General features: G+C 57.5%; 1 protein-coding gene across 1 annotated transcript in view; it reads right to left on the bottom strand.

The window, feature by feature from the left end:
* NAV1 (neuron navigator 1) overlaps window positions 1-24,765 on the bottom strand; it is a 229,929-nt gene extending 205,164 nt beyond the window's left edge. Inside the window, exon 1 of the mRNA XM_046679877.1 lies at window positions 24,617-24,765. The gene's annotated coding sequence lies outside the window, so the exon portion shown is untranslated. The remainder of the gene's footprint in view (window positions 1-24,616) is intronic.
* Between the last annotated feature and the right edge of the window lie 653 nt (window positions 24,766-25,418).

The raw sequence follows: 25,418 nt of genomic DNA, 5'->3' as shown, positions 1-25,418 counted from the left end.
TGGGGCCTGTCATTCACGCCCAGTGAGCCAGAGGGACCTTCAGAAACTTCCGTGTGTGCACGAGGCACAGCTGGACTGTCAGACCAGACAGACACCCTGGGGAAGAGACGGCTCAACAAGCAGCTTGAGGACCCGGAGACCCCGCCACAGGGCCCTCCCTCCTGAGCACACGCGTAGGGACGGGCCCCGTGCAGATGTGTGATGCTTGGATCATCTTGTGAACCCTTACGACAGCCTCACGTGGCATGGAAGATTAACAATCCTATTTGACAGATGAGGAAACGGAGGCCAAGGAGGTGAGACCGCGTGCCTCAGTGCCCCAGCCATCCTAAAACCCACCTCCGCCTGAGCCCACTGCGCAGTCGGTGTGTTCCGGGTCACTCGTGTTCATGCAGCCATGGAGGCCCTCCCTGGAAACGTACCAGACCCAAACGTGGCCAGACATGCCACTGCCCAAAACCCAGAGGGAACAGACACAGCATCCAACAGGCATTCAGGATGCGGCCTTGGGAAGTGGGGGCGGTGCTGATGTTGTGCGAACCAGCAGGCTTTGAGCATCATGGGATGCAGAGTTCCAGGGGTCCAGGGTTCTGGGATTGGCAGCCCAGATCTACCCACAGGAAGCTGCCAACTAGAGACAAGAGGAGCTGCCCCCAGGACCACATCTGCATAAGGGGCAGCTGTGGGCAGGAGGAGCAGTGGGGGGCCCTCAGCAGCCACCCCTGGACCTTTTCACTCCAACCTCCACTGTCTCCCCTCTCCTTGCCAGCCTAGCACGCCCACACTCCACGTCCTCCTTTCGCACGAGGCCCAGGCAGCCCATGACAGCATGGCACCCAGGCACTCAGAGATGGTCAGGTGGCTCGCTCTGCACTGCACGGTCCCAACGGAGGAAGACGGTGAGACACAGCTGGGCCACACAGCTGGTCAGAGCATGCGGTGAGGGGCAGTTCCCCTGGTTTCGCCTCTCACGTGCATCGGTCACCTTTGCTGTGTACCATACAGAGAAAGGCCATTCCAGAAGTGCCACCAGGAACCTCACAAACATGACGAGTGTGAGGTCTTGGGTGTAGACGTGACTGGGAAAGCAGGCACCTACGGACTGGGCGGAAGCCGCAGCCTCTTGAGGCTGGATGCTGGCCAAGCTGGGTGTGAAAAGAGACCCAGGAAGCCATAAGCTCCGTCTCCATGTGCCTCCGACGCCTGGGGCACGTCAATGCTGTCTATACACACGGTGGATCCTCATGACTGGTTGGACCAGAGGGACCCCTCGCTGAGCACTGTCACCAGGAGGACTAACAGGTGGCAGAGCCCATCCAGCTGCTCCTCTCCAGCCCTGTACCTGGAAGCCCATCTCCCCCTGAGTGGAGCGTGGACCCCATTAACCTCTGCAGGGCCCAGCTCATGCCCTCGAGTCGGGGGGACAGCCCCATCAGAAAAAACAGCACAGGTGACCAACAGAAGGGGCTCCCCGTGGACAGGGCGGGGTGTTTGTCAGCTCCCTGCCGCTGACGGCCATCCCACATGTCAGGCAGGAAGGGCTGGGCGTGGGAGGGTGCCATCCTGGTTTCCAAAAGCCACCCAGTGGGAGATCCTAATCAGGGTCCCGTGAAGCGCAGGTGGTGACCTCTTTTGTGTTCCGGTGGCTGGGGAGGGGCTAACTTCCAAAACACCCACTAATGGAGTCATCCCTGTGTGGTTTGGGGGTTACAAGCGACAAGGGATCTTAGACAGTTGAACAAATTATGGTATTCCTATACGAAAGAACGCTAAAAATGATGTGCATGGAGCTTCAATGCGGATGGAAAAGGCCTGAGCTAATACTGGGCAAAAAACACAGAATTGGACGCAGAGTATGACACCAACAGAGACAAACTTGCCTTAAAAAAAGAGAAAAGAATAAAAGGAAGTATCATTGGCGTTTCTTCTGGAGTAGGGGATTATGTCTACATAAGGATTTTTAATATTCCTATGATAAGCTCCAGTAATCAGGAAAAAGAACAAGACTTGTGAAAATTTCGGGGGAATAAGGAAGCACGGTTGGGGAGCGTGTGGTGCACACTGCTGTCTCCCAAGGGAAGAGGGGGTCTGCGTGTGTTTGCACGCGGGCATCGGGAAGACAGCACGGGGTGTGATGCTAGTGTGGCCTCAGGCAGAGGGGCGGGCTGCCTGGGGTGGGGGTCGTGGCAAGCCCTGAGGGGTACCCCTGGGCACTGCAGGGCCAGGGGAGCCGAGAGTTGGGGAGGGGGTTGGGGGTGGGGTGGGCGCAGTAGGATGCCTTCCTGGAGGTGGCGGGCCCCAAGTAGGCCTCCAAAGTGACCTGGGATGGAGGTGGGGCTGTGGGAGTTCCATGGGGCACAGGAAGGGGTCCTCAGGGAGCAACAGGAGTGTGGGGAGGGGTGGCCTGCCTCTGGGGCAGAGTGCGGGGGAGGCCCCTGGAGCCCCTGGGAAGAGTCTGGATTTGATGGACAGCTCAGTGCTGTTGGGGGGGGAGGAGGAGCAGGCAGGATCTGAAAGAAAGGAGCAGACAGAGCCTGGAAAAGCAGGCGGGTGGCTGCATTTCAAACTGGCCTTGTAAAGAAACTTTGAGAGGAGAGGTGCCGAGGGGCATTTGGGTGCTAATTTCTGGTTCAGTTCAGTGAACTGGGGGTGGAGAGTGTCTGGCGCCAATGCTGATGAAGTGCTGACCTGAAGCCACCAGGCCCCTACCGGTCAAATCCACCTCCTCAAGCGGCCTGGGGTCCTGCCTCCAACTGTGTGGGCCTCAGTTTCCCCCCCGAGAGGCAGGGGGTGGGTGACAGCCCTTCTATTATCCTCGGGTCTCAGGGGCTCTGCTAATAAAAATGATTGTAAAACGCTCTGCAAATAGCGGGGCCGCCTCACAAGGAGGCAATTCTTTCCCACAGAGGGGGCTCAGTTCCGGCAGGGGTCTGCTTGGAACCTCTCTGCCCTGGAAGAAGGGGCCCTTCTGTTCCCTCGCGATCTCGATGAATGCCACGTCCCTGGGACAGCCAGGGGCCGGGCCCCGTGCCCGCGGCTGGCAGCCGCCTGCGCCCAGACAAGGGGAACTCTGTGTGTCTCTGGGCCGGAGTCAGAGTTGCCAAGATCACGGTCAGCTTCGCCTCTGACGGTGGAGGAAACCGAGGCCCCGGGAGGGAGAGTGACAGAGGGCTCAGCGGAAACTGGGACCTGCACCTTCTCCCTTAGAAAAGCGGTCTTAATAACTCACGTCGTGATGGTGACAGCGAGAGCCAGATATTCACTAGGCCCTTAGTACGTGTCGGTCACTTTACACACATCATCTTTTTTTTTACATCTGTTTATTCCTCCCAACATCCCTCTGTGCTGGGGACCGTTACCAACCCCTGCGGCTGGCAGAATAATGGATCCCAAAGACGTCCAGCCCTGACGCTCAGAACCTGTGAACGTGTCACCTTAAATGGCAGAAGGGCCTTTGCAGGTGTGACAGAGGTCAAGGACCTGGAGAGGGGGGTTAGCCTGGATTATGCAGGTGGGCCTGATCTGATCGCACGAATCCTGAAAAGCCGAGGCCCTTTGCTGGCTGCAGAGACCCCGGAGAGGGAGCGTGAGAGGGGCTGAACCAGCTGCTGCTGGCTTTGAAACAGAGCAAGGGACCAAAGAACAAGGGGCCTCGAGAGGCTGGAAAAGGCAGGGAACAGACTCCCCAGGAGCCTCCGGGAGGAACCAGCCCCGCCGACACCCTGACTACAGCCACTAAAACCCTGTCGGACTCTGACCTCCGTGGCTGTAAGATGATGCATCTCTGTGGTTCTAAGCTACCGGGTTTGGGCTTATTTCAGGAAACTGAGACGCTCCCCTTTTGTAGGTGAGGACGCTGATCCTTAGGACGGGTAAAGCCAGACACCAGAAAGCAGAGGAGCCCAGATCGAACCACACTCCTTCCCAAGTAGGGCAGGACCACCCCGGGGTGCCACACCTGTGAGAGGGCTGAGGAACGCACTGTGCCGAAGAGATTCGGGTCCCAGCCCAGTCGGCCCTCCTGCAAAGCTTCGGCCTGTCACCCCACAGCATTCTGCTTCCTGCAGCGCTTTCACACGCCACCTCACTCACCCTCACAGCGCCCGTGGAAGTGGGGACCAATGCCCTCATTTTGCAGACAAGGAAACTGAGGCTCAGAGAAGTGGGGCGTCGGGCACGGAGTCACAGGTGGCCTCGTCCGGCCCAGAGCACACACTCCTGGCCTCCGATCCCAGATTCTGGGTTCCTCCGTACTCCAGGTTTGGAGGAGGTCCTGGGGTTCACCTTGCTGCAACTGGGGCACTTGAAGCCGACATTTGGGGTGCCACAGCCCCCACCAAGCAGCATCTTGGGGTTAGCAGTGTCATACACCTTCCTCTGGCCCAGATCCAACAACATCTCCAGCCTGCGCCACACCAGAGAAAACCACACCGGGACGATGACACCTCAGGGAAGGGAGCTGACGCCCCTCTGCTGCCCAGGCTGGGGCCCAGGGTCCCAAGGCTCTTTGAGGGGACATCCCTCTGGGGACAGATGTTTCCTTTGAGGCACAGGAGGAGTGAAGCAGGACAGCAATCAACCTCTGAGTATCCTGTCACCTCTTAATTAGTCTGTCACTTCCCCCAGAGCCCCCCCCCCCCCCCCCGCCCACAGGACTTCACCGCAAGACCAGGAAAGCTCAATCAGGGGACCCAGGCAGCCCTAATCCTCATAACCGCCCATTCTGGCGAGAACTGTGTACACAGCACTTGCATACGCATGACCTCATGGGTCTGCCTCACCCTGAGCTGTCACGAGCTCCACTTTGCAGAAGAAGAAACTGAGGCTCAGACAGATCCTGGATCTGGAGACCAGCCAGGATGGAGGGTCCAGGATCCAGACTAAGGTATTTGACTTCAGAGCCCACCTTCCTTCCTGGGGACTTGCTGGTTCCCTTATGGACAGACCCCAAAGACAGGACCTGCCCCACTCGCCCCGGGCTGCCCCTCTCGAGGCCAGCTCCCCTCCACCCACCCCAGCCCAGGATGGGGCACGAACAGCCCAGGAGTTCCCCTGAGCTCAGACGGAAAGGGGCGCCCATGGCCGGCTCTCACATGTTCCCAGGACGACCTGCTCACTGGCCCTGCCAGCATCCCTCCGTCTTTGCCGGCTGAGGTGCAGCTGTGCCCCAGCGGAGGGCACTGAGCGGCCCAGCTGCCGAGGGGATGCTGCGACAGAGGCTGAGTCATGGAGCCTGGAATCTGAAGCCTTCCAGGCCTGCAGCCATCCCAGCCAACTCCACATCTGCCCTCCAGATGTCCCCACTCCAGGAATACCTCCTGCCAGTGCGGACCCCGTACCAGGTCACGAGGCACACCCAACCTTAGAAAAGGGCCTTTGGGGCCTACCAGGTACACGGCCTTCGGTACCGGCCCTCGGGGGCCGATGAACAAGCTCAGACCTAATCGCCCTGATCCTCAGTGCCTCTGTTCCCACCTTGAAAGTCTGATCCACAGCCCTGCTTGCTGCCTAAGAGCCTGAGTGTGGGCGCTCCCAGTCAGATGGAGGAAACAGGGCCTTGCCTGCAGAGAGCTCCCAGTCTGATGGAGGAAACATGGTCCTGCCTGCAGAGAGCTCCCAGTCTGATGGAGGAAACACGCCCTGCCTGCAGAGAGCTCCCAGTCTGACGGAGGAAACACGGCCTGCCTGCAGAAAGCTCCCAGTCTGACGGAGGAAACACAGCCTGCCTGCAGAGAGCTCCCAGTCTGACGGAGGAAACACGGCCTGCCTGCAGAGAGCTTCCAGTCTGACGGAGGAAACATGGCCTGCCTGCAGAGAGCTCCCAGTCTGACGGAGGAAACATGGTCCTGCCTGCAGAGAGCTCCCAGTCTGATGGAGGAAACATGGTCCTGCCTGCAGAGAGCTCCCAGTCTGATGGAGGAAACACGGCCTGCCTGCAGAGAGCTCCCAGTCTGACGGAGGAAACATGGCCTGCCTGCAGAGAGCTCCCAGTCTGATGGAGGAAACACGCCCTGCCTGCAGAGAGCTCCCAGTCTGATGGGCAAGGCACAGTTGCCGACTTCAAGAGGCCCAAGGATGAGTGGGGAAATACTTGCCTCCCCCATTAAATCCCAAACCGATGGGGGAGACAGAGCCCTGCCTCCAGGGAGCCCACAGTCTGATAGGGGAGGCAGTTCTGTCCCGGGGGAGTTTCCAATGTCTGGAACAAAGGACTCAGAAGAAAAACCCAGAACCACAGATGATGGAACGTGAAGCTGACTATTACTGAGTGCCTATCAGGATCCAGCTACTTTACGAGTTTAATCTTCGTTAATCTTCACAATAACCTCATTTACAGTCCAGGAAATGAAAGCGGGTGGGGAGTGACCCACCTGGAAAGGAGCAGCCCCAGGATTCAGCCCTGGTGCGCGCCCGGGTCCTGCTTTCGCACCACCCCACGCACGATGGGCAGATGGAGTCACCTTGCTTTCCCACGGCACCCTTTAGGCTGGGAGCTACAGCTCCTTCCCATCCGCTCGTCACCATGCTTGCAATGGGAAGAAATTACATTTAGGACCATCTCCTTGGTGGGCAACATCCCACTGTCCTAGCAGCGAGCGGGGCTGCCAACACTGTCCCTTTAAAACAAAGAGACAGGCCACAGCACAGCTGCAGTCCTGCCCCCGTGAGCTCTGCCCACCCAGAGGCGCCTGTGGTCAAGGCAGGGACTCTTTGGGGTCCCAGAAGGTTCTGAGCACCAGGCCCCACTCCAGGCTGGCCCCAGGCCAGCCCCTAGATGAGCGCACTGCTCAACCTCTGGAAAGAATAATGACTGGGGAGCGCGGTAGGAAAGCCTATCGCAGTGGAGAACGCAACAGAAATGCTGAATATGTTCCCCGACCCCACTGTCTGTTCTGTGGCACCCGGGGCTTGCCTGAAGCAGCAGCCTGGCCTTCCCTGGGAGGCCTCGGGGCTCCTGGCACAGATCCCGAAGATCTATCCCAGGAAAGGGCTCTGCGGAGAGGGGAAGGCAGAAATGCTGCCACGCGGCAACCGCCATCCAGACGGTAGAGACCTCAGTTTCTTCCCATGGGAACAGGGCCCTGAAGGAATGGGAGACAGGAGTTCCTTACATCCCTGCCTCTCTGGGGCTGTTCTGGGGCAAGGAACTCAGGGCCCAAGGCCGACCCCAGCTCCCCCTCTGCCTCACCCTGGAGTGTGTCTTCCCCTCGGCACCAGGAGCCGCCCAGATGCAGGGTCACTGGGCTCTGGCCGGTTGGCCGCTGGCCCGGGACGCCCAAGGCTAGGCCAGGGGTGGTTTGGGGAGCCCTCTGTCCATCTCCAACAGGGCAAGTTGTCCTGGACTGGCAGAAGGGTGATGCTGAGGGCAGAGGGAGGGCTGGCCCTGGCTAAGGGCCTCATAAGCAAAGGGGAGAACCTTCCAGAAGGGGAAGCCAGGCTGGAGAACCTTTGACCTTTTGCTCTTGCCAACCAGTAGCATCCTAGCCTGCTCCATATCCTGTCACCCAAGGTACCTAACGGGCTTTACATCCGCAAAAACGAAGCCTAAAGGGGAGAAGGAAGAATGTTGTTTTTCTGGTGGGGAGGGTGGTGGTTAGCGGTGGATGGAACCAAAACCAAGAATAAGAGACTTTTTTTGATACCACCCAGCAAACTGGAGGCACACACAGCTCTGCTCCCCGCCTGCCTCTGAAGCTCCTCGCTGACCCGCCCTGATTGGGCGTCCCACACAGTGCAGGCCCGCCGGCCCGGAGCCCCCTGCCCCAGACTCTCCTCCTGTCTGGAGAGGAGGGGCCACACACAGGGCCTGCGGCCCCAGCCCGAAGGACGCGGAGCTGCCCACCGCCTGCCCGGGAGAGGAGGGCGTGGGGACGTGGCTGGCTTCTGCTGGGCAATTGCCCCCTCTGGTGGTGGCACAGGGAAGATGCAAGGACATGCAGACAAAGGGCGAACTGGGCCCTCTCTCCGTTTCCCAGAATCCCTCTCCGCGGCCTTCATTTAGCATCCTCTGGCGGATGCACCAGGCCGTGCCAGAGAGAAGTGGACAGACACCGCCTTGCTCCGGAGGGCTTGTAAAGGAAACCCACCCAGAGAGAGGAGGCCAAGCCCCCATCACACTCCAGCTCCTGCAACCCGCCCTGAAGGGCAGACCTGCTCCCCCTGCCCATGCGGGTGGCCCCGGGCATCCTCCAGCCACACTTCTCACTCCCTTAAATCACGCCTCCCAGCTCTCTTGGTGGGAGAAACCAACGTTGCCTCAGGGTCCTCTGCCCCCCACCCCACACCCGGGCTTGGAGGCAGCAGCTGCTGGAAGAGTCCCTGTGTCTGATGGTCCACAGCGGGGTGCCAGTCTCCAGTGTCGGATCCTGCAAGGGTACGTGTCCAGTCTCTCCACCTGGCCGGTGAGCTTCCCAAGGGCAGGAGATGATGGATCAGAGACGAGGGTTATGGGGACCCATGTCAGCCGGCACTTTATAGTCACCATCTCACTGATGCCTCTCGGCAGGCCTGAGCTGGAAGGACTGTGCAGAACCCCCAATTATGGCAAGGAAGCTCAGGCTCCGGGAGGTCTCGGGACTGGACCAAGAGCTGCCACTGTCTGTGTGCCTGGCACCGGGCTGAGTGTGTATAAGGGTCATCTCACCTCACACCCATCCAGTGAGCCGAGTTCACATGATCCCCATCGTCCAGATGAAGGCACTGAGGGGGCAGATATAGAATTTGCACAATGTCGCACCCCTAGAAAGTGGCCGATGAGAGGAACCCGGTTCCATCTCACCCTTTCCTTATCCCTATTTTTTTGGAGGGCCAGGCCTCCTCCTTCCTGCCCCCCAGGCCCCTACACAGGGCTCCACACCACCTCAGACACTGCCCAGCGCCAGGCAGCTTCCTTTCCATGGCACCGAGGAGTCCTTTTGCCCTGCTCCAGCAAGCCCCAGGAACTACACACGCCTCCACGTCCCTCTACGCCTATCGGAACAAAACCCACACTTGCCAGCATTTCTCAGCATCATTCAGTAAAGGGACTAGATCCCAGCCGGTCATTCCTGGACTGTAATTCCTTATTCTTCCCAGCCTAGGAGGCGTGGGCGAGGCGGTCCTCAGTTTACCCACCTGAAAACTGGGAAGATCCAGAAATACCCCCTACCGTGGATTACCAGCAGGGGAGGCTGTAAGTGAGCATGTTGAGGGGGTGGCTGGATGACATCTGCCCTCAGTCTCCCTCGGGCTGATCCGGGGGACCTCGGGCCAAGGAGCAGCTTTGTAAGCGATCTCCCTGTGGAGCGTTAACATCCTCTAATGGCGGCCCCATAAATCGTCGCACATGTTTTTGGGCACAAACGCACCGGGACACATCTGACCGTCATCCTGTGGGCCGGGCCCAGGGACCCCGGGACACGCACACCCCAACCTTCTGTCTTTCTTCCAAGACCACTCTGCGCCGTTGCACAGAAAGGGGAGCGCAGAGGCCGGAATTTGCCCAGATTCCTCAGAGGCCCCCGGGACCCTGCCTCACCCAGCCTGGCTGAATGGTCGGGGCTGAAATGTGGCATTTCAACATCACTGTTGGTGGTGTGGGAATCTCGACTTGACACCAAAGCTGACTTCTCTGGGGCTTCCTAACAGGCACGACAACCCATTTTTATCTCAGTCTCCTCCAGCCACCAGGGGGGCCTGTGGTCTGGCAGGATCCTGGAGGAGGGCTGGGAACCGGGCGGCAGGGCTCCCGGCCCGGCTGACTCACCATGTCCCCTGCCCCGGGGCGTGAGCCCGCTGGTCTGAGCTGTCGCCTGTGGCATCTGACACTGCAGAGACTCAGCGGGATTCAGCGTCTGTGTCCACGGGGAGGACTAATGATTTCCAGGGCTCTTCAAGGAGATGGTACTTGAGACCCCAACGTGCTTTCAACACAGGAGCCGGGACGACAGTGCTCTCTCCTGGCAGGAGAGGGCAATTCTCCGGAGAGTGGGCTCAGGGACCAGCCCGCTCCTGAGACACCCCTGGAGGCCCAGGTGGACAAAGGATGGGGCCAGGAGAGCAGAGGGGAGGGGTCCGAGATTTCTCAGCCCTGCCTGGAACGCCCACCTCCCCCGCCTGCACACCCATTCTTTTTTAAAGATTGGCACCTGGGCTAACAACTGTTGCCAATCTTTTTTTTTTTTTCTGCTTTATCTCCCCAAACCCCCCCTGTACATAGTTGTATACCTTAGTTGCAGGTCCTTCTAGTTGTGGGATGTGGGACGCCGCCTCAACATGGCCTGACGAGCGGTGCCATGTCCGCGCCCAGGATCTGAACCCTGGGCCACTGCAGCGGAGCTCGCGAACTTAACCACTCGGCCACGGAGCTGGCCCCTGCACACCCATTCTTTGCCTGACTTGATTCCCACACCCCCAGCAGCGCTCACTTCCCAGGAGGCCTCTCCTGCCCCCTCAGCGCTGAGACCCCTCTGTCCCCACCCTGCCCTGAGCTGCCTCTGCTGCACCTGTTACAAAGGGGGCGCAGGCGCGGGCTTGCACACCGACCCGTGTTTGTCACCGGGCCGTAGACCGCTCGTCCTCGCACCCAGCACCGCCCCGAGCTGAGGCCAGTGTCGAGAGAATGAATGGCGGGCTCAGCGAGGGAACGAGGGGGCCCTCTCGATGCTTTCCCTCGACCCAACTCCCAGTTTTTTTAGCCCAAGACCCTCCCGGCCTTTTCCAGAGCCGTTCTCCTGAGGTTCTTGAGTGGCAGACCCCTGGCTCTGCCCCAGAAGCTGGCACTAAACCCACACCTGACCCCACCCCCCCAGGGCCCTTCCTCCAGCGCCCGGGAACCCAGCTGGCTCCGAATCCTCCCCACCCCCCTTTTCTGGCCTCTTTTCCGGAAACACCTTTTTCCTGCCTCGTGAGGCCACTGAGTTTCCTGCGTAGGAAGAGGCCACTGGATTCGAGGGTCCTATTTAAAGCAGGCATCCCTCCTTCCAGGTGAGGGTCGAGGGCCCAGGGGGTCAGACAGAAGATGCTCAGGACTGTCCAGGGTCCCAGACAGCAGGGGACAGAAGCTGGGTCCCCACACGAGGGGCACGTAGAGGAAGTATCTTCTGATAGTCACACTGGCTCCCTCTCCCGACTTCCCCCATGTGTGTTAGTGACCCCCAGCTCTGCCAGGTCCCCGACTCGAAGCCTCAGAACCTTAGAGGCAGAGTAACAGGATTCAGACCGGAGACGACCCGGGAGACCAAACCGACGAGGAAACAGAGACCCAGAGGGGAAAAGAGATTTGAGCCAGGGCCCACAGGAAGAAAAGCAGGTTCCCAAGCTAAAACGCCCCCTGTGCCCCTCGAGCCCAACACAGTGACAGAGGACTCCACACGCATCGCTTCCTTCTGTCCCATGAGGCAGGTGGTATGTTATGGGCTGAACTGTTGTCACCAAAAAAGACAGTGGAAACACGAACCCCCAGTATCTCAGAACGTGGCCTTATTTGGAAATAGGGTCGCGGGAATGCAATTAGTTAAGATGAGGTCACAGTGGAGCAGAGTGTCCTCATACGAAGAGGGAAGTCTGGACACAGACACACACAGAGGGGAGACGCTGTGAAGACCCAAGAGAAGACGGCCACATAATGATGGAGGCAGAGACCGGAGCGAGGCAGCGACCAGCCAGGGCACGCCAAAGATTGCTGGGAAGCAGCGGCAGCTCGAAGCAGCAGGGCCAGACTCCCCACTCCAGGTCCCAGACGGGGCAGGGCCCTGCCGACACCTCAATCGCAGACTTGCAGCTTCTGCAGTGAGACCATACATTCCTGTTGTGTTAAAGCCACCCAGTTAGCTGGAGTGTGTTACGAGAGTCGTAGCCAGCGGGTACACGGTGTTAGACCTATTGACAGAGGGGACGCAGAGACTAACGTGGGGTGAATGTGTTCCTGGGTCACCCACCAAGAGACGCGGCAGGCACTCGACTCAGGGCTGACTCGAGGTCCAGAGCTCTTCCACAGAGACTGTGCTCCTTGGTCTCCTCCCGCCTGTGTCCTGCCCACCTTCCCGTCATCAACTCCTGGCGGGTTTTCCTTTGTGAAAAGTCTTCCCCACCCTCTCTTCCTTTCCTTTCCCAGCAGGGCCGCCCACGTGCGGACATTCCACGTCAGGAACGGGACAGCCGATCTGCTGGCCCGACGCTTTCTCTTGCAACCCATCGTTCATTCGACACCTCTTTCTCAAGTGCCACCGTGTGCCAGGTTCTGGGCGAGGTGCTGGGGTCCCCTCGGCAAGCAGAGCTGATGCAGCTCGTATTCCTGTTAAACCAGCGCTTCATTGAGTCACCTCCCTGCCCCAAGCTTGCCGCGTCTCCCCCGGTTCCAGACTGAAGTCCTGCACGTGCGTCCCCCGTTCCCCGCACATGGGGCCAGATGCTCCTGCCGTCAAGATGTGCCAGCTCACTCAGAGCAGAGAACAGCTTTCTGTCTTAGCGGGAAGCCAGCGGTCTCTCTACCAGTGATCTGAGCTTTCTAGCTCCGGGCGGTAAAGGCAGCTCCCCGTCCATGGAGGAGAGAAGAGGCGCCGTGGGAAGTGGTCTGGGAACAGAGAGGTGGCTCTGCACACTTCACAGACTTCCAGCTCATCCTCACTCTCACCCCCCTGGCAGGTACCCTCCCGATGCCAGGCGGACGGAAATCCCAGCCACCGAGAGCTTCCTCATAAACAAACTGGTGCGTTCCAACATCAGAAATGAAAAGGACCAACTACGTCATTCGACGTGGGCAAATCTCCGAAACGAGTACGCCGAGCTCAAGCAGCAAGACACAAAATAGAATGTGCCCTGTGATTCCGCCGGCACGAAGTCCGAGAGCAGACCCCGCTAATCTAGTGATGAAAATGAGAACTGCGACATGGTCGGGGAGGTGTCATGACCGGGAGGGGCGGGAGGGAACCCCTGGGCCATGGAAATGCTCTGTATCTGGGTTGCAAAGGGCATTCATCTGTCGAAATGCATCCGGCTGGACAGTTAAGATTCATGCGTTTCCCTGTTTGCAAATTATTGCCCAGTTAAAAATACAATGGGATGGGGCCGGCCCAGTGGCGCAGCGGTTAAGTGCACACGTTCTGCTTCGGTAGCCCGGGGTTCGCCAGTTGGGATCCCCAGTGTGGACATGGCACCGCTTGGCAAGATGCTGTGGTAGGCAGCCCACATATAAAGTAGAATAAGATGGGCACGGATGTTAGCTCAGGGCCAGTCTTCCTCAGCAAAAAGAGGAGGATTGGCAGCAGATGTTAGCTCAGGGCTAATCTTCCTCAAAAAAACCCCCAAAAAACGATAGGATGGAAAAAGAAAGAAGAGAAAGGGATCCCTCCATCCCAGCTGGAGGGAAGGTGCACTGATGAAGGTGAGGAGATGGGTCCCTCTACCCTTTTCTCGACCTGGAATCTTCCTCGGGCTCTGCTCAGCCCCCGGCCGGGCTCAGGCAGCGGCCCAGCTCTCTCCACAAAGAGGCAGATGGAAGCACACAGAGAAGGCAGCCCCGGCCCACGGGCCACTGAGCACGGCTCCTTCTGATCCGAGAAGGGCCTTCTGCCTCCAGGACTCGCCCTCCCTGGTGCCTTGCTCCATGGAGACGGCCCCAGCCTGCATTTTGGCTCGAGGGCTGAGTTCCTCACTTCCAGTCTCCCACCTCCCCATATACCCCGTCTCGGCCACATCTGCGACTTCTCCTTCCGAAGCCGGCGCTATTTATAATGCCCTGGAAGCACAGCCGGGGCCAGATAATAGGCAGCCTTTTGCCAAACAAAACCCCAGTCCTCTCCACTCCCCACACCCCTGAGAGGCTTGCAGTCTGGAGCCCAGTGGGGCCCAGAGGGACCATACATCTCAGAGCCGGCACCTCTCCCAGCCCGTCCGTCTGACCCTCAGACAGAGAAGCATTTCCCCCGTCTGGGACATAAACACCCCCTTTGGGGATGAATCCACCCTGAAGCATCGTCTGCAGGGCCGGGGAGCCGACTGTCTGCAGCATCCTTGGCTCTGCTCCGTCGCCCGGCCTAGCCAGCTTTTACCCTCCAGGGACCAAGTGCGGTGAGCCACGGGGGCATCGAGATCCAGATGGTGACAATGACCAACATTCGCTTTGCACCAGATGGTGTTCAACATCTCTAGGACGATCCTCACGACGCTGTGGGGTAGGTAGGACTGTCCCCGTTTTACCGGTGGGCAAACTGCAGCTCAGGGAGGTCGCGGGACCCCAGGGCAGGCCGACTCCAGAGCCCGTGCCATCTTCTCCCACGCCGTGTCAAGGAGCAGCCGAGGGGGCAGGGAGGTGGCCTCTGAGCAAGCCAGGGAAACTCAGGACCGAGGGCGGCCAGGGCGAAGGAAACGGGAGGACACTCATGGCTGTCTGTCACATAAGGACAAACTTATCCCTGACCGCCCACCCCCACGCCGAGGAATCAATGAGGAAAGACTTCCTGAGCCCCTACGATGTGCCAGCACCCAGTCAGGCCACTTCCAGCTCCCAGGCCAGCCAAGCGCGGCCTCGCGGCCTCTCCTCTGCCCCGGGTGGCCTCTCCCAGGCTGTATCAGCACACCAGCCCCCGCCCACCCTGGGCCCCAGCCCTGCCACCCCAGACACAGAGACCCTTGTCTGCCGCTGGATGTGGGTGCGGCATTGTCACGGCCTCTGTGGCCAGCTCAGCAGTGGCCCTTCCCGCCAACTTCCCACGGCCACCCCAACCCTGTGGTCACCTTCTGGGCCTCCCTAGTGGCCTCCAATTTCTCTCTGGCCACGGCCAGCCAGAGGAAGTGGGGAGATGACTCAGAGAGGTGTGATGTGGCCTGAACAGACGCATCGTGTGGGGACATTCGTAAGGAGGCGGGCGACGGGCAACAGAGGGAGGTGTGGGTCTCAGAAGAGACGTGTAAATAGGGAGGGGCCGGCTTATTAGGTCCAGACCAGCTGAAAAGCAAAAGAGCCCCAGCAGATTGCCAGCCTCACACAGGCCTAAATTCATGCCCAACAGTTATTTTCAGCTCTGAGGAGAAAATGAGAAACAGAACTCAAAATATAACACTTCTGCATTGCTCCTTTGACTGTGTAAAATTAGCCGGAGTGGTAAAATTGAGGTGCTTTGAAGTAGCTTTTATTGAAAGACAGATCTGAAAGACTTGTCAAAACAAATGCAATAGCGAAATTAATAATAAAAACTCACTGTGATTTTTGTATTTGCAGAACAGATATGACATCTGTAGTTAAGGCCCATTACAGATGCTGCCCACCTCTGCTCTCTACAGCCCCCTGTGTACTGGAAAGGACAAAGATCAGGGGTCAGGGTTCGTCACCTGACTCCCTGAAGCTGTGTGGCTTTGGGCAAGTTACTGAACCTCTCTGAGTCCTGTTTTCACAATTGGCAGAAAGGGGAATGTCTGTCCTGCCACCTCACGGGGTTGCCATGAAGAGTGAATGAGTGTTGGATGAAACATCGCTCGGCAAGGGTGGTACGCTGCACTGGAGCAACCTTCGCACGATGGGCCTGACAAAGGCTGTGATGGGAGGGCGGGATCTGGTCTTGGGACTTCCGCTGCGCTCAGCTCTGCTCTCGGGGTCTGGCCGTGACCGCCCAGAGCAGTGTGGGTCTCAATCACGCACCCCCCCAGATCTCAGGAGCCCCATGTGCTCCCCCCACCTGCTCCTGGGACAGAAGGCCCTGGGCCAAGGAGCTTCTCAGGGGCCGATGGAAGACAACGTCACGGGGTCCAAAATCCAAAAATAAGGCTGCAAAACTGACACGAATCCAGGTCTAATCAAACATCTGTAAGACGTAATGTCGTGTCAATGGCATCGACATTTAAATTTAGTTTTCCTAAGAATTCATTCTATTTGAAAATAACCTGCGGGTAACATTTTTCTCACATCGCAAGAATTTCTGCCTATGTCCAGGGTTACCAAGAAACAGCCAATTTTAAATTATTAAGAAATGAGGTGCCATGTGCAATCACTTTGGGAAGCGAAATTATAAAAATTTTTACAACAAAAATATGAACACGTCCTGTGGGGTGTGGGGCGTCCTCCTGGGGTGCTGTGTCCCGGGCACGCCCAGCGGGCGCCTGGGGCTGACGACGCTCTCTCGCTTCGGCTCCGCATTGCGGAGTTGCTCCCAGGCCCCGCTTTCTGTCCTGTCCTCGCTCCAGGTTCAGAAGCCAGGACGTCTGAGCTGACTATGGGTGGTCACTGTCTCACTGCACAGAAGACCCGAGGAGAACAGCAACAGTGTCCCGTCCCACCTCTTCCCAGCCCCACCCTACTGCCCAGACCCACATAATTCCAGATCATCTATTAACGACTCGAGTCCTGTATTGTCCTCTTTAGACAATATCCGTCATTTCCCAGTAAAATAGTTGGAAATACACATAGGTCAGTTATGCTAAACCCATCTCTCTTTCTCCTTCTATTCCTCCCAGTATTGGGTTTTAGTTCCGCTTATTGGTTATTTTGTAACTTGAACCCTAAAATTTGGTTCCCTGTTTTATAACACTGGGACAGAGTTTTTTGGTTTTTTTTCCCTTGAGGAAGATTAGCCCTGAGCTAACATCTGCTGCCAATCCTCCTCTTTTTGCTGAGGAAGACTGGCCCTGAGCTAACATCCGTACCTATCTTCCTCTACTTTATATGTGGGACGCCTACCACAAGCATGGCTTGATAAGTGGTGCATAGGTCCATGCCTGGGATCCGAATCGGCGAACCCCAGGCCACTGAAGCAGAACGTGTGAACTTAACCGCCGCGCCACCGGGCCGGCCCCTGGGACAGACTCTCTTGAGTCCCCTCTGTATGAGGTGAGCGTCCTGGGGCCTGTCCTTCCCTCCTTCCGCCTCCCTCTCACCGGCAGTCCGAGCCGCCATTTACAGTCAGCCAGCAACGGCCACAACCACGTGGGGACTGCCTGAAGGTTACTGGTGAACGTCACTTACATTAACTTGACTGTGTAAATAGCGTGTAATACCAGCCTCGGACGCCTCAGTCCCTCTTTCCTCATCTGTAAAGGGGGGACGACACAGCCTGCCCTGACGCCTCACACGACAAGGAGACGAGGACAAGGAAAGAGAACGACCCTTAGAAGGCTTTCTGTGAACAGAAATTATTTTTCTATTTCCACGACCCCCAGCGCAGAGTGGTGACAATGGCTCACACCATCAGACAAATGGACGAACGCTCTGTGCCTGGATTTCTCCACCAGGAGGACGGGCGGACACTGGGACCCATCTCGCTAGGTGCCTGTCCAGATTAAATGAAATAATTAAACGGATGTGCTCGCATTCAGGGCCTCACGACCCCACTTTCAGGCACCACGGCCTCATTTTCCTTCTTCTGGGAGAGAAAACTCAGTTCAGGCCTCGCCCCAGCAGGCTGCGGTTGAGAAGAATGCGTGGCGTTCTCTAAAGAGCATTTGGGGGACAACTGGGAGATCTGAACACGACCCATATATTAAATAATTCTGTTCAACCCACCCTCACCGGGGGTGATTATGGGCCTGTGGTTATGTGGGAGAATGTCCTCGTTCTTAGGAAATGCACGCGAAGTATTTCAGGGTTAAGCACCACGATGTCAGCAAATTATTTTCAAATGGCTCAGGAAAGTTTTATGCTATAGTATCCGGACGTGTAGGTGGACAGGGCAGTGTGGCAAAAAGGCAAAAATCGGCGAATCCAGACCCTCACTGGACGATCTTCCACTTTCTCTGCCCATTTGACATTTTTCAAAATAAAACCTTGTGCAGAAAAAACCCTCGCAATGTTGGCGGCACCGTGGCCGTCCTGCAGCCTTCCTCCCCCCCCCCACCCCCACCCCGGGGATCAGGTGCAGCCCTGCCACTGCGGCTTCCACAGCCCGGCCCAGGGAGCGGCACAGCTTTGCTGACAGCTTCCTAAAGCCCCGTGTGACACGGACCGTGCCCAGGAGGTGGTGGGCAGCACGTGGGTTTGGGGGCGTGTGGTGGTGCGGGGCGCCCTGAGCGATGAAACCTTCCTCCTGGAGCTTCGTGGGGGAGTACGAGGGACGGGACAGAACGTCCCCAGATGAGACACAGGCAGGCAGCTGCCGGCTTCGGGTCCTGACTTTGGCTCCTCCTCCGGGTCTCGACAGCTGTCCGTCCTTTGTTAGGAGGAGAGCAGGAAAGGGACAGTTGGCATCTCCGCGCGGCAGAACCCAGACGCTCCTTCGCAGTCAACTCAATTATCTGCGCCAGCGAGCCGGGACGAGGCGCTGCTGATGGACTCCAGCAGCCCTTCGCCGAGAACCATCCTCCGCCAGACCTGACGACGTCCGCGAGAAATTAGGCGACACCGAAACAAACCCAAACAGCTCAAAAACAAGCAGTCAAAAGCAGACGAGGCCTCTCACGGCTTCACGCCTTCCTGTTCCCGTCCCGGCCCTCGTGGCCCGGCTCTTGGGTTGTATGGGGCGATCCGTATTGGAAAAAAAAGCTGCTCTGCCTCTCTGATGATGGGCGGTCTGCCCAGGGATGCGCTGTGCCAGGCAGCTCCCCGCCTGAGCGCGGCACCTCACTGTGGACGCGACACATTCGAACGGACGTGACCGTCCTCGCCGCTTCTCAGGGTGGTAGCACCACAAGGAGGAGAATGTGGCCTTTACGGGGCTCCCATCACCGACCCAGGGCGGGTCTTGCATGTTCTCACTTGATCCACGTGGTCCCTCTCTGACTTACTTCCAAAGTCGCCAGATCCCAGGAATCACTGAGGTGGGGCACGGCGGGTGGTGAGCAGACAAGGTGGGAAACCTTGTCTTATCAGGAAAGTGTTTTCATCCACCACCTCCTGGGGAAGAAACTGAGTCTCTGAGAGGCTCCGTGGCCTGCCTCAGGTCACACAGCACTAATGATGTCAATGCGGAGAGCATCACTGCAATTGCTAAGATTTGCTGGATACTCAATGTGAGCTAAGGGCTTTCCAGGCAAAGTCAAGATCTGAACCTTGACCCCCCATCTGGCTCATTTCATGATCCAGATTCCTACTATTACATCATACGTCTTCCCAGAAAATACTCAAGAACACGTCCAGTGAAGAGTATCTGGAGGAAATAGAGCTGCTGAGAGCAGGGAGGAAAGGATGGGCCGGTGCACGGAGCTGTCTCCACCCGCTGAGGGGCTGTCCCGGGCCGGGGCAGTCACCCTCCCTCTGATGGTTTATTTTGAATATCCCCCACTTTATCGGAGGATGTCTTCTGGAGAAGCCCGTTCACCTGCAGGTATCTCTCAGCCATGACAGATTAACACGGGGAAGCACTCTGAAGGAAGAGCTGTCCAAATAAGGAATAAGACGGTTTCAACAGACTGTTGTGGGAAGTTCCCCAGCACAGCGGGGGTCCGAGCGGGATGACCCCTGGTGGGATGTGTTACAGGGAACTGACGCAGCTGAAAAAGAATAAAATAGGGCTATGTGACAGTGAAGGTCCTTTCCAACTCTGAAAGTTCACTTCTACAGAAGTTGGCATTTATTCTATTTACAAATGGATTTAGAATCAGGGAAGGATGTAAAGTGGGTCAGTCTTACTGTCCAGATGGGACGGAACTGCGTCATTGAAAGCTCCGACCAGGCAAGGTTTCCAGGGAGTAAATCAGCTGAACTACTGAGGAGTCGTCCCCTTACTGTGCATCAGAATCACGGAGGGAGTTTTTTTTTTTTTTTTTTTTGGTGAGGAAGATTGGCCCTGAGCTAACATGCATTGTTAATCTTCCTCTTTTTTCTTGAGGAAGATTGTCACTGAGCTAACATCTGTGCCAGTCTTCCTCTGTTTTGTGTGTGGGACGCTGCCACATGTGTAGGTCTGCACCCAGGATTCGAATCTGCAAACCCTGGGCCACCAAAGCAGAAAGCGCGAACCTAACCACTACACCACCCACTGGGCCGGCCTGATGGAGGGAGCTTTTAAAAACAACAGATGGGGGGCCAGCCCCATGGCCAAGTGATTAAATTCACGCACTCTGTTTCAGCGGCCCAGGGTTTTACTGGTTCAAATCCTGGGCGCGGACCTAGCACTGCTCATCAAGCCACACGAAGGCAGCATCCCACATGCCACAACTGGAAGGACCCACAATTAAAAACACACAACTATGTTCTGGGGGGACTTTGGGGAGAAGGAGGAAAAAAAAATAGAGGAAGATGGGCACAGATGTTAGCTCAGGGCCAATCTTCCTCAGCAAAAAGAGGAGGATGTTAGCTCAGGGCTAATCTTCCTCTAAAATATAATAAAATAAAATTTTTTAAAAAATAAAAATAAAATAAACACAAACAACAGATAGGCAGCTGCATGCCAAACCCAAACGAAGCTGGATCTCACGGGGTGGGCCCAGGAACGAGGAACTTTCAAAAGCTCCCCAGGTGACTCTGATGCGCGGCCACGCTGGAGAAGCCCCAAGTCGGAGAAAATGAAGCTCGGGCTGAGGCAGATCTTGCTGCCTCTGAGTCAGTCCCTCTCCACATCCGGGCCGAGCATCTCTGACATGGTGACAGTTGTTGAGTGACTGTGAGTGAGGAAGATCCAAACCGAACTCCCTCTAGGATGCTCCCTCTGGAAGCAGGAGACGTCCCTTAAGTCTTCAATGCCTCGAAGTCCTGACTTCTCTAGTGATTCAGAGTTTTCACAAATTCATGGAGACAGAAAGGAGAGGGAAGGTTGCCAGGGCCGGGGTTGTGGGGAACGGGGGGTCCCCGGTTAATGGGGACAGAGTTTTAGTTTGGGAACCTAAACTTCCCACTTTCCAAGTTTGGGAACTTTGAACAAGTTCTGGAGGTGGATGGAGACGATGGCTATAGAACAAAGTGAGCGTACTTAACGCCGCTGAATTACACTCTCAAAAGCGATTGAAGCGGTCAATTTTATCTTATGTATATTTTACCACAATGAACATTTTTTAACGTTTAAAGTACAGTAACCATAAAGAAAAACATAATAAACACGCATCAACCCACCCACCCCAGGGCGGAACGTTAGCACTTTGTCAAATTTTCTTCAGTCTTTTTAAATAAAGGAAATGAAACTTTACAGATTTTTAAAAAAAAAAAAAAGCTTTCAGAGAGAGATTTATCCCAGGAATGTAAGGGTAATTCAACCAAAGAAAAACAATTAATGTAAGGTACCAGAACGCGTGATTATCTGAACTGACGCAGAAAAAGCATTTGACAAAACCCCACACTCCTTCGTGATAAAAAAACACTTAGAAAGTTGGGAAAGGAAGGGAATTTCCTTAACGTGATCAAGTGCTTTTATGAAAAGCCCGCAGCAAACATCATACCCAATGATGAAAGACTGAGAGCTTTTCCCCTAAGATCAGGAACAAGACAAGGGTGCCCACTCTCCACCACGGCTCCACGCTGTGCTGGAAGTCCTTGCCAGAGCAATCAGGCAGGAAAAAGAAATAACAGGGACCCGAAATGGAAAAGAGGTAAAACTGCCTCTGTTCACAGTCGACACGATCCAATATGCAGAAAATCCCAAAGAATCCACTCGCAAAAAAAAACTACTGGAGCTAATAAACACATTCAGCCAAGTTTCAGGGCTACGAGATCAACACACAAAAAAAGGAGTTGTTTCTACACGCCAGCAATGAACCATCCAGAAAAGAAATTAAGCAAACAAGCGCGTTGACAAAAGCTTTCAGAGCGGCTGAGGACTGTCGGAACGGTCTCACAGTCCCCTGGAGTGGAAACATCTTGTTATTAACGGTCCTCCGAGGAGGCACGTGTATCAGCACCCTTAATTCCTCATGCATATCAGTGCACCTCAGATTAAAATTAAATAGAGCAAATGCATTTGATGGGGGCGGTGGTGCAGGCTGCACGACACGTGTCAGACGCAGAACCACAGCCACAGGCAGGTCAGAGGGGCGTGGGTCTCAGCCACCCTGCCTCCCTTCACGTCTCAGGAGTCACAAGAAGCCGGGAAGCAAAAACCCCAGGCCCCTCGGAGGAAATCAGGCCAGAGTCAGCCTTCCCAGAGGATGAGGGAACACATCAGACCCAGGAATCTGTTTACTGAAGAGGGACCATTTCACTTGCAAAGTTGGTGGGTTTTTTTTTTTAAGTTGAAGAAGGAACTAAAAGTGTTTTTAATTACTGTTTTGTGACTAGGGGCCAGGAAGATGAAGTGTTTGCCAAGTGTTGCCACATTTCTTGGTTCTCCGTGTTCCAGAGAGCCTCAGAGCTGGTAGCTGGTTCCATCACAGAGACAGCTCCCCCTTCCCCTTGTTTCTGTTCCTCTCTCCTGCCAACAGCCAAGCAACATCTGCTGAGATCTATGGGGGGGGGGGGGGGGTCTAGGGAGCTGATCTGCTGGGAGGGGATGAGCCCTGGACCCGGAGCCAGGAGCCCTCATTCTAGGCTGGCTCCTGCAGCCCGGCAGTGGGGCTCGGAGCCCCTCCCCTCCCTCTGAAGGTCTTGTTCTCGTCTATAAAGGAGAGGAGGGCAGGGCAGGGCTTGGAGGGGAAGTGATCCTTTTGACGTTGACATCCTACTTTTTCTAAAGCCCAAACCCTTTAAGAATTCAAAAGAACTTTAAAAGAAGAGGGAAGTGACATGGACCGAAAATTGAAAGATGAAGAGAGAGAGACATTTTAAAAGATGGACAAGGGGTTCTCCCCCCCCCCCCCCCCCCCCCGGCCTGTCTTGTCAACTGGGACAAAGACAAGCTGACACCAGAGGCCCAGAGGACTCAGGAGGGGCCAGACTGGGTGAGGGAAGGGAAAACAGCAACCCTCATTTTAGTGTCCCCGGGCCAGGGCTCCCCAAGGAGATCCCGGAAAAGGCACAACTCAACCTCATTATGGACCACGTTTTGAGGGGGGAAAATGGGGAGTGGAGGTCAGTCAGTTCCCGAAGAATGAATAAATGAGCACCTGAGTTGGAGGGGAGTCCCCGGGGTGGTACTCAGGTTTTTTCCAATTTTATTAATTCAGCATTTAGAAAGTGCCTACTACGTGCTGGGGTTGTGGGTGGTCAGACAGCACACCTGGCTGGAAGTCATTCACAGGCTGGAAGGCATATGTACCAATACCCAAGTGTCTAAAGCACAAAGCAGAAGGGGAACCCTGCCCCATGGAGCTCAGAGCAGGGCTGCTCCCTCGGCACCCCGGAAGTTCCAGAAACCTACCCTGGAGGCTGGAGCACAGATTTAAAAAGCCTTCTCACACCCCCAGCTTCAGCCATCTTCCCCAGCTTCATTCCACAGAAGCAAAAAACACCAAGACAGAGGAGGGGATCCTCTTGCCCTCTGATGGTCCAGGTCGTTAGCAACACAGGCTGAGCGGGAACTGCAGGCTGATGGAAACTTCCCCTAGAACCCCACAGCGAAGGCGGGCACCTCTATAGGGCTCGTGTAGGGGAGGAACCCGTGGTGGCAGCTATTCCCGTCTCGCTTCCCACTTCAGTCCCAAAGACGCACCAACCAAACCTCAAAGCAGGATAGAAAAATGCAACAGCAGCCCGGAGTCACAGGTAGCATGCGCCCACCCAAGGGAGGCCAGGGTCTCCGGGCCCGCAGCTCCGCCTCCTCGGGGAGGGTTCTTTGTGTGAAGTCCGGCTGCCCCGTCCGAAGCGAGCGGCAGGGGACACCGTGCAGCGGGAACAAGACGCGCCACCAGACGAAACCCCGGGCAAGCCCTGTGCTCTAGGAGAGCGAAGGGGGCGGCAGGCTTCTGGGCATTGAATTTGAACGAGCCAATGGCCTCCCAATGGTTGAAACAGGAAGCCAGATAAACAGCATGTTATCAGGGGGTTCCGGCGCTTCCCTTAAGCCGGCGCCAGCTGCGCCCCGTGGCCGTCCTAACAAAGTCCCATTGACTCACCAGCTGATTTTCCTGTGCTGGGCTCCGGGGGACAAGGAGCCCTCTCTGCTGGATGGACGTCAGCCCTGCACACCGCCCCCCAGCCCCCATCCTATCCTCCCGCCTCTGCCCTCCGCAGACGGGGCCGACCCTTTATCCCATGGCCGGTTTCTATCAGCCCTGAGGACAGAAGGGACCACAGGGCCCTCGCACCGGGCGCCCTCAGGTGAGCTCCCCGGGTTCACCACTCTCTTGGTTCTCCTCCCTCCCGCGTCCCCCGGGGACGCTTTCTCTGGGCGGACGCCAAAGAGGACAGCCTCGGGGAGCCTGGCGGGAGGCGCTCCTCCGCGCATTCTGGGGCCCAGGGAACATTTTCCGGAACGGCCCGCAAGGTCACCTGCCCCAGCTGTGCCGCTCGCTCCGCTGGGACGGGAGAAGGTGCGGGTAACGGTGTGTGTGATAACGTAGCACCTGATGTCTGTCTATAGGATCGCAACACACTTGAAGCCGCAGGTATTTCACAGCAAGGGAAACAGGCTCAGAAAGGTTGGAGTTGAGAAGCCCGAAGGGACGTCTAGACGCACACCTCCCTGGGAGCCGCCAGCCCCTTGGTTGTTACCCCAGCGCCTCTCGGAGCGCGAGCGCGGCCTCAGCTCCCCGCGCGCCAGGCTCCCCTACCCGGGCTCCGTCCCGGCCCGCAGGACCCGCCAGCCGAGACCCGCAGAGTGCGGAGCGGCGGCCGGGTCCCCGCGCCCGCCACCCTCCCGCCGGGCCACCCGCCCCGCGGCCGCGACCACCCCGCCGGGCCACTCACCCGCGCGCCCGCCCCCCGGGCTCCGGTGCGCGCCGCCTCCTCCGCGCAGGGCCGCGCATCCCCCGCGCAGCGCCGCGGCCGGGCGCCCTCTCCGCGCGCTGGGAAGTTTCCCGGCCCGGCCCGGCCGCCCCGCGCTCGGGGCTCGGCGTCCGCCGCGCGCTCCGCCCACCGCGAGCAGGAGGCGGCGCCCCGCGCAGAGTGTGTCCTGGCCGGGCGGAGCCTCGTGACCCGCAGCCCCAGGCACACGCCGCCGCCCGCCGGGGAGGGGGGCCCGACAGGAGTGCCGGGGAGGGGGGTCCTGGGAGGGGGGCCGGGGAGGGGGCCCCTGGAGGGGTGCCAGAGGAGGGGGACCTTGGAGGGGTGCCATAGGAAGGGGGTCTTGGGAGGGGGTCCTGGGAGGGAGGCCAGGGGAGGGGGCCCCACTCGGAGCGCCCTCACTGTGCTCCCCGCCTCTGGGCAGTGTGACCCGCGGACGGGTGGAGGCGTGGGTCCCTTCCAACCTCGGTCATGGGAGAGCTATTCCCGACGCCTTTCCTGCGTTCGCCTCCCTGGCCGCAGAAAGGCGGCTGCTCGGGGCGGGGCCGGGGCGGCGAGCTGGCCGGCAGGAAGCCTTCGCACAATCGAGCCTTTCCTCTGCGCGGAGACCCGCCACCACCACTTCCAGCCCAACCACTCCCACCCCTACCCGGGGCCTCGGGCGGCCGCTGGCTGGACGGCCCCTTAGGAGAAGGGGACAGATGGATGGGCCGGCCTCCTCAACCCGCCCCCTTTCCTTCCTCTCTGTACCCCTGTCTGAGCTGGG

The sequence above is a fragment of the Equus quagga genome, chromosome 12 (assembly GCF_021613505.1).
Source record: "Equus quagga isolate Etosha38 chromosome 12, UCLA_HA_Equagga_1.0, whole genome shotgun sequence".
Classification (NCBI taxonomy): Eukaryota; Metazoa; Chordata; class Mammalia; order Perissodactyla; family Equidae; genus Equus; species Equus quagga.
Note: the sequence above shows the minus strand (reverse complement) of the source record. Positions and strands in the feature narration are given on the sequence as shown.